The sequence below is a fragment of the Antedon bifida genome, chromosome 3, assembly GCF_963402885.1.
Source record: "Antedon bifida chromosome 3, ecAntBifi1.1, whole genome shotgun sequence".
Taxonomy (NCBI): Eukaryota; Metazoa; Echinodermata; class Crinoidea; order Comatulida; family Antedonidae; genus Antedon; species Antedon bifida.
This window is the reverse complement of record NC_136228.1, coordinates 9,429,903-9,440,247: the sequence shown is the minus strand read 5'-3', so window position 1 is coordinate 9,440,247 and position 10,345 is coordinate 9,429,903. Positions and strand designations below refer to the sequence as shown.

At 31.3% G+C, this 10,345-nt stretch overlaps 1 long non-coding RNA gene across 1 annotated transcript; it reads right to left on the bottom strand.

Annotated features, from left to right (window-relative positions):
* Positions 1-402: 402 nt before the first annotated feature.
* Positions 403-1,776, bottom strand: LOC144837073 (uncharacterized). Its single transcript, XR_013611437.1, has 3 exons — positions 1,545-1,776; positions 875-1,033; positions 403-583 (listed from the first exon to the last, which is right to left on the bottom strand). It is a non-coding gene; the product is annotated as an uncharacterized LOC144837073 (long non-coding RNA).
* Positions 1,777-10,345: the final 8,569 nt, after the last annotated feature.

The window sequence follows — 10,345 nt, the reverse complement described above, 5'->3', positions numbered from 1 at the left end:
GCCGCTATTCTCCACTGATCAAGAGGTAGTTGTCGCCCTCTAGACAAAATCTAAAATACATTTGTGAAATTAAAGATGCATATCGCCCTCTAGGCAATCTTTTCTAAAACTCAATGTTTTCAACTCTTTAAGGCCAATTTACACAGACGAGCGGTTACGGTAAGCGGAAACCCGCTAGAATATGTATAATTACATTCGTTACACAATCACACCACCAATACAGTAGTTACAATTTAAGTATTAGCATAGACTGCCATGGGTAACCAACACCACCACCAATACCACCCAACACCAACACCCCAACATCAACACCACTAGTAACAGTAGTTACAATTTAAGTATTAGCAGTAACCTCCAGATGTTGACGAATGTGTTTAGAACAAAACATTGACAATAAATGCATTCACAGTAATAGATTAACATTTATTTCGTCCACAAATATAACAACAACATTATAAATATAGAAAGTACCGTATTAATATTATTAATTCACGATATGATTACCGTATTTCAATATATTCATAATTGATAATAAATGTTGTTATGGCGACAAAACATTAGGAAGGAGGACGACATGGTGCGCCTGAAAATAAAAAGAAAAAAACGATTCAATGAACATTCTAAATAAAATAAAACTTCATCAACCGAAAAATCAACGCCTTTAAAGCTATTTTAATAACATTATGATATATATAATAAATATATCACTCCAAATCAACGCATTCAGTCAAATAGAAACAATATTTATAAATATCATCATTATTGTTTTTCTTACAAATATATTAAAAAGTTATTACAGGAATTAACCGATGTTCAATCATACAATCAATTAACTTAATTTTTAAACGTCAGCGAAAAACATTAGAAATCTTACCAGAATGGCATTGCTTCTTCTCCATTTCCTTCTCTGTTTCCTTTTTTTGCTTCTCTATTTCACTTTCCTTCTCGTCCTCGTAATTCAATAAACATCCCATCAGTGTTCTTGAAGCCTGTATTTCCGAAACAGAATAACAGACATCTTTCATTTCAACATCTAAAAAAAAAAAATATATCTACTATACAAGAATTCCATTTGATTAAATTAATTAATTAATTTTACCCCGGTGCCGGAAGGATGTATCGTTCACAACGAACTCGGATTCCGGTTCGGGGACCAGAAAAAAACAACAACATTGGTTTAGTGTTGAACTGATTTCAGATTCCGTACGCATGGATTTGAAACGGTGCACGATTTCGGATCCGATGGTCGAAAGCTATTTAATCGCACTGAAATTAACTTCTTCCCAACCATAGAAAACAAAATAATCTACTATAAAATATTACCTTTACCTTCTTTTAAGAATATATATAAATAGAATACTAATATAAACTTTTACAACCAATGTGAAACTAACGCAATACGAAAACAACTAATCTCATCGGGTCGTTCCAGACGCATGTGTGTATTGGATTAGATTTACTGATTAAATAGGGGTACCTAAACATTTTATCATCAGACATTGTCTAACCATTCAAAGAACAAAAGTAAATTTAAATATATTTACCATTATTATTGACGTTGTTGAAAATTCCAGCATAACAACCGTTGATCATCAGCAAAAACAGAGCAAATGCAATCATTCTGGTCCTCATTTTAGTCGATGTGCGCAGAAATACAAAGTGTAGAATAAAGTAAACTTCTCAGTTGAAGCAATACGCTGAAAATGGTGGGTTTTACTTGTTGTAACAAGTAATATCTCTACCAAGCTACCTTGTTTGTTTTATACTCTTATTCAGTCTCCACCCACTATTCAACACGCTGTTTCTATTGTTATATTTCTTTTATTCCTGTCCACCCACTTTATCCAAATGCCCTCACTTGCACTGATGAAGGGCTGGCTGTTTACTTTATCGTTTTGATTTAGCTTTTCGCTTTTTTTTTGTATCTCCATTGAGATCCAGCCACTGATACCCACAGCATTGTCATTTTTTTCAGTAATTTGCCTTTGGATCTTAATAATAATGTATAATTTAAACGAACGGAATAATGTCACGTGATGTTTAAGTGCGTTTCTTCATAAAGTAAATATATTATTTATTATTATACCATCTTTGTCATAATAATTGTCCCAAAGCGCTGAGAAATAAAACCAGAAAGAATTTACAAAGAAAAATAATGGGGTTTTTTTTAGGTTGTTTTGAAAAGTATGATAGAGGATGTATTTTTAATAGGATCAGGAAGATTGTTCCACCATCACCAACACCATCAGCATCACCAACACCATCAGCACCAACACCCTCAATTCAATCAGTTACAATTTAACTATTAGCATGGACTGTTGACCAGTGTGTTTGTCGTACGAGGAATCTATATATAAATTTACGTAAGGGCAAAATTCGGTAAATCGCGCGTTATTTCTAGAATGTTTACTCGATGGTATATAAAGTTGGTTCGTACTTTCGCTACTGATTTTAACCACCTGATGCAACCCTGTTTACTAATTAAATTGAGTTCGATAATTAGTTATGGTATACACTGTCTAATGCATGTCCATCTTGAAAAATACCCGCATACAATAATACAAGGATGATTTGCATTTTCCTATCTCCTCCTACGATAATTGTTTTGAATGGCTGAAAACCGATTGAACAGCTCGAGTACAGCATCATAATGTTGAGGACAGGCCGATTTTCTTTAAAAAATGCTATTTTGATAGATTTAATATACGTTTATACAAATGTATTGATTTGCGATGAATGGAACATTCCAATCTCTCAGACTCCCAGTTTGTAGGTAAATTTATGAGCCCTTGGTGTAACACAAGTAGGTAAATTTATGGGCCCTTGGAGAATAAACTTAAAACTGAGATATAGTATTGCAACACTTTGACAATATTGTAGCCTAAATACGTATTAACCATTTTTGGTCGCCATTTGAATCGAAACTTTCTTACTGTGAATGTGGTTACTGTTAGATATATAAACACATATACAAATAACATTTATTACTGTGACTGTGGGTAGGCTCTACTGCTGGATATATAAACAGATAATATACAAATAAAAACTTTATTACTGACAGTTGCTTCTCAACGTTTGTATTAATTAATAATTATAAAAAATATAAACGTCATAGTGGTGTTTCGTTACATGTACTTTACTATTTCAATCGACTATAACAGGGACAGTTTTAAAAAAGTATTAAATCGTAAATGTTTTAATGTATTTAGTGGTATATTATTGATAGACCTATAAAACATTTAAAACAATATTTCGTTACTGAGTGGATAAAGAATATATTTAAAAATTGTTCTTCCCATCCTCTTCCCCATCTCTCAACTCTAATGTTATATACAAAACACAAATTAGGTTTTTTTTTTGTATTTATAGTCCTGCGGTACGTTTTGAAATCGCCAGTTTTTTTACGCTGAAATGCCATTTATTTTGTTCACACATAAAAACAATATAAAATATAGAAATACTAATATAGATAGAATACTAAATAATTTACGTTATGTTTAAAAGTACTGAGAACGTACTGCAACAATGTACTGTACAGTTTTACTGTACAGTTTTACTGCCTCAGAACCCTTAATGTAAAAAGTCAAGAATATAAATTTTTTTAATTTAGATTTTTATAATTTTATATCATGTGAATACAATGCTTTCAGCTTTTGCTTCTTTTTGAAATAAATAAATAAAAAATATAATAATAACAACAATATAAAGTATAGGTAATACATATAAATATTAGTTAGGCCTACGTGTCGTGATTATGTTAGGAATCTATAGCATTACTGCAGAACATCTAATGTGAAAATAGAAAAGAATATTGACCGTTTTTCAATACTATTCATAAATTATGTTGTTATGGTGTTAAAACATAAAATAAAAGAAAATTCCAAATCCAAATTCCTCAAAGAGCGAATTGACTAACTTTTGACTTTTTTCGCTTCCAGCCTGTCTGATTGTTCTTTTTGCCTTTGTCTTTTTCTTTCGGGACCCCTCAGGATACAAACCTCCGGGTTTAGAGGGTTATCCTTTGCTCGTTTTTTTTTTGTCTTTGGACTGTCTTTGCTTGTTTCTTTTCTTTGTTCTAAATTTGACTTTTGATGTATATTTTTGTACAATTGTTATTTTTATATGAGCAAGAAATAAAAACGAACAAACAAACAAACAAACCGTTGATTATCAGCAAAAACAGAGAAAATGCAATCATTCTGTTTCTCATTTTAGTCGATGTACACAGAAATACAAAGTATAGAATAAAGTAAACTTCTTAGTTGAAGCAATACGCTGGAAATGCTGGATTTTACTAAGAAAAACTGTACTCTCTCATCGTCAAAAATAATCTATAATTCAAACGAACGGAAATGCCACGTGATGTGCGAATCTTCATAATGTAAATGTATGTTTTATTATTATACCATCTTTGTCATAATAATTGTCTTTTCTATTATTGATTATTAGGAAATTCGTTTTACAGATTATCAAATCGAAATTGATATAAAATAACACAATCAGAGACTTAGTTAGTTTTATTGTTTGTGATGTGTCCGGACGGTTTTTTCCAAGGATTGATATAGTTAAATTCCAGAAATTGTGTGATTAGTGTTCATTACTGATCGTAAGACCGAGGTTCGAATCCAACTCCCGCCACATTGCTTGTATCCGTAGGTAAGATACTTTACTTACGTTTTCCTCTCTCCAACCAGGTGTATAAATGGGTACCCGGTTAGATCAAGACACAACTTTGCGCTGATTACTAGCTGCATTATGATACCAGATATGATTTTTCCTTCCTGTGTAAATTGCATTGACTGGATCTTCTCACCTAACTTTAGGTGGTTGCGTCAGAGTTATCCTCCAATATAATTCAAACTGAGATATGAAAACAGAGAGATACCCAGTTCTTTCAAACGTATGTGGAAGCTCCACCGGTCTCTGAGGCTGTAGTGTAAATTTCCTAGTAAGTGTGAATTGCTGAACTGCAGCTAATATGAAAATCTAAAAAATTGACATATTAATGAGTTTGAATAAACTAACTGTTTTCTTTAAATCAAGATGAAGGAAAATACCATAACAGTTTTGTTTAAAAAAAAAAGAAGAAAACTACCTAATTTGCATTTGCAGACCAGATGAACATTTATAACCTTAGAATATCTTATCATTTTACAAATACAGATCAATTACAGATATAATTGGTAATCTAAACAATTGTCATTTCTATGATTACTGTAGACAATTGAATGTTTGGAATATGTAAATTATAAAAAACAATTTACAACACAGAAGCTGGATATGTTTATTATTATCAATATGTAATAACAATGAAACATCAACGATATTTTTAATTAATAATAAATCAAATAATGTATACCCTCCAAAAAGTCATGTTATTTCGTAACCTATAACAATACTAAACGGTGAATATTTTTCTATATTTTTAATAAAATAAAAACCACATAAATCTATTGGTAATAACAATTTGATAATGTTTTAATATATAGCAAAAAAACAGTTGATATACTACTTATTGGTACCAAGAAATGCAAAATCTGTTCACTAAATTCAAAGTTATTAGCAAAAATGTTACCCCTTACCCCATAATTTTGAATAATTACAAATTACTAATACGGTCACAATTCTTAATATTATTACTGTACACATGTTTATTTGTTTTTAATCTTTAACTTCAATTTCTTGTCCATTGTCTTTATAGGTTTAAAAAAAAGTTTGTATTAGATTTGTTGTATTTTTGCGTTAAATATTGAAACTTTATTAATGTAAATTTGGACGAAATTGCATTTTTTTAAATGTTTAATGACCAAAATGAATATAACAATTAAGCAACCTACACAGTACATATTAATACCAAAAAAAATGCAAATGTGATCACTAAATACAAAGTTATTAGGAAAAATGTAACCCCTTACCCTATAATTGTTAATAAGAAATTACTATTAACAGACAGAATGTCCTCATGAATTCACACAATATTTGTTTGCTTAGCTTCAATTTTCTTGTTCATTGTGTCTATAGGTTTGGGAAAACATTAACATAAGATCTCTATATATTTTTGTGTTTAAAATTGAAATTTATAAGTTAATTTAGAAGAAATTGCATTTTTGATTAAAGGTCATTGACCTTTGACCTCTAAAAGGCATCAATAGATGTTGGATTCATTTTTTAAAAGCATATTACAATAAAGAAATCCATACACTACATAATGATAACAAGAAAATGTAAATCTGTTAACTAAATCTTAAGTTATTTGCAAAAATGTTACCCCCTACCCCATAATTGTCACAAATTACTAATGACGAAGTTTCTTTATAATGAACAGCATATTCATTTTTGAAAAAATGTTAACTTCAATTTTCTTATTTATTGTGTCTATAGGTTTAAGAAAACATTAGTTTGCATAAGATTTCTTGTATTTTTGTGTTTAAAATTGAAATTCATAGGCTATTTTAGAAGAAATTGCATTTTTGATTAAAGGTCAGTGACCTTTTGACCTCTACAGTTATCAATAAATGCGGGCTTTATTTTTAAAAAGTATATTGCAATTAGGCAATCTATACACTACATACTGATAGCAAGATGAATGCAAATCTGTTAACTAAATTGTAAATTATTCGCAAAAATGTTACCCCCTACCCCATAATTGTAAACGATTACAAATTACTAAAAATAACAAATTTCTTCATAATACACAGTATATTCATATTTTGTTAATCTTTAACTTCAATTTTCTTGTTTATTGGGTCTATATGTTCATGAAAACATCAGTTTGCATAACATCTATTGTATTTTTTTTGTTAAAAACTGAAAGTTATAAGTTAATATTAGAAAAAAATTCATTTTTTATTAAAGTTCAATGACCTTCTGACCTCTAATGGCGTCAATAATTGTTGGATTTACTTATAAAAATATATTATGCTTAAGCAGTCTATACACTACATACTGACACAAAGAAAATGCAAATATGTTCACTCAATCCCAAGTTATTAGCAAAAATGTTACCCTCTACCCCAAAATTTTGTGTTGCATATTTTCCGTAGGCGGTGTTATATAATCCTAAAAATTGACTATTAAGCTGTACAATTGGCATTGCTATCATGGATTTCTGAAAAGTAGACATATTAAGCTTTCCAAAAATGTATGGTAGCATTTGCCACCAATTTGATACTGCTTTCGCACAAAACTGGACCTGGCCCATGGACTATACCTCCGGTAAGCGGCCACCCGAAAATTTCATATTGGCGTTTGGCTATAAAAATACAATTTTGATACTTATTGTGCCTAATAGTATTAGCTTTATTTTCGAAGCTTGTGTGCAAAATCTTTTTGCTTGATTTATTAGGTGTTTGATTGAATAATTTAATTATATTTAATACTTGAAAGTAAATAAATACTGTAGATAATAGTAGGCCTACATGTGACGTTTTTAATAGGCTTGGTGTTGTTTTGTTTTCGGAGTTTAATAAATAAAGTTTTAATAAACGACAAGGTTCAGACTCTGCAAATAGAATAGAACATGGTTGTGACTTGTAATGATTTTGTAATTTGTATTGATAGGCCGCGGTTTTGAACATTTCTGTGAAGATGATTTTTAGAAGATGAGGAAAGTACACAGATTTGTGACCGACCATTTTCATGCATAAAAGCTTTTAAAATTTGTCTGAAAATCATAAAAAATACTAAACCACCTGATCACAAACAATAAAATACAATTAGCTGGAGAAGTTAGAGGGAGAAGATTAAAGATTAAAGAAGATTAAAGGTATTTATATTTGTCCATTGCGTTAAGAAATTTAATATCGCGCATAACCATAATACTTAATTTTGGCCCTCAGAACCTCCCGTAAGCGGTCACCTCCCGTAAGCGGCCACTTTTCCCATGAATGACGTAGTATTACATACACAAGCCTAGACAGGGAAGATATGTACTGTCATTCATTCAGAGAGGGGAAGGGCAGGGGGAGGTCCGGTAATATGTCAGAGAGATGAAATAAAATCAGGAATACATTTAGCTGATTGTCGTCAGAAATGTATTGACCCTGACTGATCGACCGAGACCGACATCACTTATCACGTTTCTTTGATTGAATAATGTTGTTTATTATTATTAACAGCAAGGTCATTTTGGATTTTCAGGAAATTGAAAAATGTGACGGAAAGGTTAAGCCTACTAATGGTTTATTCAAATTCAACACTGTAACTAATCTCTCACATGCAATTATTATATTATTATAATATTATATTGTTGAAAAATGGAAGTTGAGTGATGTGAAAATTGATTGACAGTAAAACGTAACAAAGATACGTTCTAGACTGATTATTAGGTATCCATGCACAGAGGAGGAGCGGAGGATTATTTTTGTAGCGTTCCACTTAAAATTAATTTATTTTATAAAGAAATAATTTAGTTTTGACAGTCTTTAAATTCGTGGGCGCCAACCTTACCAATTTCAACAACAAAACATTCATTATCCAACAATGATATAGTGCCCTACAACTATGTAACTACTCTTTATGACTAAGCCTATTATTCAATGATTATAATCCCTCTGATCCATAACAAACTAGTTGTATGACATAAACAAGTAGAGTTCATACAATACCAAATGGGTAACGACAGACTAATTGTCCGCTGCACCGCAAGTACCAGACGCCCTACTTTGACTAGAGACCCCCATTGGGGCTATTTGTAGATACCACTAACAACCAATATTATATCATTTAGGACATTGTAAGGAATACCAAATGACCTATTACAGACCACTTATACACTTGGTCCTTTACAGACCCCGCTAAAGTTGACTAGAGACGCTCACCCCCATTCCCTTTCCCCAACTACTGTAGCTATCTTAGAACTTAAATTGTAGATACCACCATCAACCAATATTATATCATTTAGGACATTGTAAGGAATACCGAATGACCTATTATAGACCACTTATACACTTGGTCCTGACAGACACCGCTATAGTTGACTAGAGACGCTCACCCCAGTCTTTTTCTCCAACTAGGCCTACTGTAGCTATCTTAGAACTTAGATTGTAGATACCGCCAGCAACCAATATTAAATCATTTAGGACATTGTAAGGAATACCAACTGATCTATTACAGACCACTTATACACCTAGTCCCCTTCCCCCAACTAGCTATCTTAGATATTTGAGATACCACCAGCAAACAGTCCACCTCTACTACACTGCCTTAATCCTGACAGTCGCCCCGCCCCAATAAAGTTCGACTAGAGACCCCTTACCTCAAGTAGTCTACATTAGATATTGTAGATACCACCAACAACCAATGTCATGTTATCTAGAACATTGTATGGTTTACCAAATGACCTATTACAGACCACATATACACTGCCTTGGTCCTTATAAACCCCCTAAATATAAGTTCGACTAGAGGCCCCCTTACTGTACCTCAAGTAGTTTACATTAGATATACCACCAGCAACCAATGTTATATGATCTAGAACATTGTAAGGAATACCAAATGGCGTATTACAGACTACCTATACACTGCTCTGGTACGGTCCTTCTGACAACCCCCACCCTCCAACATTTCGAGATAGATACCACCTTCTCCAATATTTTTATTTATTTTATTATTATTATATATTTTATTATTAAAACATATTTAAGCAGGATAACATAATTCAGAAAAGAAAAGATCACAATTTTCTGTTTTTCAATATGGTCCTGCATACAACTTAAAAACAAGAATTAAAAATCCAAGACAAAAAAATACAACAATCAGAAAATATAGAACGTTAAAAAGAAAAAGATAATAAAATAAAATAAATAAATAATACTGATATTACTTTTCTTTTATTATCATTACTGAGTATTTTCTATTATTTCAGATTCAGAGGTTTTCTTGGAAAAGTTTAATAATTTGTTAAGATTGTTTTTCCTGTAAATCAATTAATTCTCCGTTTTAACTCGAAACTACGGCCTCCAATACATTATAGAATCAATTACAAATCATGTCAGAAAAATATGATTATTGGATATAATTCCATCACACAAACACATTCAAATAAATAATAAACAAATTATAAATTAATTTACCAAAATCCGAGCGTTGTGGACCTATGAAGTTATTCCAAAAAGCAAATGAGCTGTTGATTACCAACAAAAACAGAGCAAGCGCCATCATTCCGGTCCTCATTTTAGTTGATGTACACAGAAATACAAAGTGTAGAATAAAGTAAACTCAGTTGAAGCAATAAGATTAAATGATCAATTTCACTAGAAATCGTCTTCAAATAATATCAAATCTGTGTTTGTACGTATGTATTTCTATTTAGTATCCATTAAATGCTTAAATATTATTATTATAC